Raw genomic sequence first — 1,196 nt, forward strand, 5'->3', positions numbered from 1 at the left:
GTGTTTTTGGTCATGCTATATACTCTTTGCTGTTTGCACTACTGTAGCGAGGTTCAAATATAGGCATAAGGTCAAACTATTCAACATAAAATAATAGTAGTAGTAGTGACTAGGGCTGTCAGTTTATCGTGTTAATTAGATCGATTAATTAATTACACAGCTAATTATCGCGTTATGAAAATTTACTCAAAATTAATAAAATAATTATAATAATATTTGTTTTAATTTAAATATTTTGTAATCTCATTCATTCCATAAGAAAGGTAGAATACACATTTACAGAAGTTTTTTTTTTTAAATGGTCCATTTGCATGTTCTTGGTATCTGATTCTAGGGACATCTATGGATCTCAGGGAATGTATTCCCAGTGTCAGAAATACTGTGTCTGTTACCAGGCTTGAGTCAATTGTAATGAACCAACTGAGAATATCAATTCAATATTTTTTTTTTTTTATCTTTGACTGTGAATAACACCACACGATAAAATTGACCAGACCTGAAAAATCTAAGCAAATGAATAAATGGAAGATGATTAAACAGAAGGTTTTGTAGATACAGTACTGAATTCTGCCATCCGGACACGTGCAATTTGAAATATGATTATAGAATATCAGGCCTAAAATGGTTATGCGATTAAAATGCGATTAATTAGATTAATTAATCAGATAACATTTTTTTAATCGCCTGACAGCACTAGTAGTGACCTCTGCTAGCTCTGCGAGCTTGAAAGTCATTATATGGGAAACAACATCCCAGTTCAGACCTCTAAATGAATGCAGCGACAGCCCCAATGCTCTCATTGAAGAGGCTCCTGGCAGGGTAGTCTGTCTCCCAGTGGTGAAGGCGAGGCCATCTCTTACCAATAGTTTCATGCCGACATATAGGGCTGCTCGATTATGGCAAAAAAATCATAATCATGATTATTTTTTAATTGATATTGAAATTACGATTATTAAACACGATTACTCATTGATTTGAGTACATGATATGACGACTGAATTTGTTTTACCTTTCTTCTCTTGACCAAAGGCTGCCTTTCTGTCATCCTCTCTCTACAAGTGACCCAAAAAAAAACCGTTTAAAAATAACTGGAGAAACGCGCTGTGGCTCCTTCCTCCCTGTGAAGGAAGAGTGCACTGCATTTACAGCAGGCACGTGCACACATAGAGCACAAGGGGTGCTTGAGGCACCTGTCT

At 35.9% G+C, this 1,196-nt stretch overlaps 1 protein-coding gene across 1 annotated transcript in view; it reads left to right on the forward strand.

The window, feature by feature from the left end:
- dcxr (dicarbonyl/L-xylulose reductase) overlaps positions 1-993 on the forward strand; it is a 13,165-nt gene extending 12,172 nt beyond the window's left edge. The window contains 1 exon segment of the mRNA XM_084338403.1: positions 1-993. This exon segment is cut by the window's left edge and continues 815 nt beyond it. The gene's annotated coding sequence lies outside the window, so the exon portion shown is untranslated.
- Positions 994-1,196: the final 203 nt, after the last annotated feature.

The sequence above is a fragment of the Notolepis coatsorum genome (genome assembly GCF_963971535.1).
Source record: "Notolepis coatsorum genome assembly, contig: SUPER_10_unloc_2, whole genome shotgun sequence".
In the NCBI taxonomy this organism is placed as follows: Eukaryota; Metazoa; Chordata; class Actinopteri; order Aulopiformes; family Paralepididae; genus Notolepis; species Notolepis coatsorum.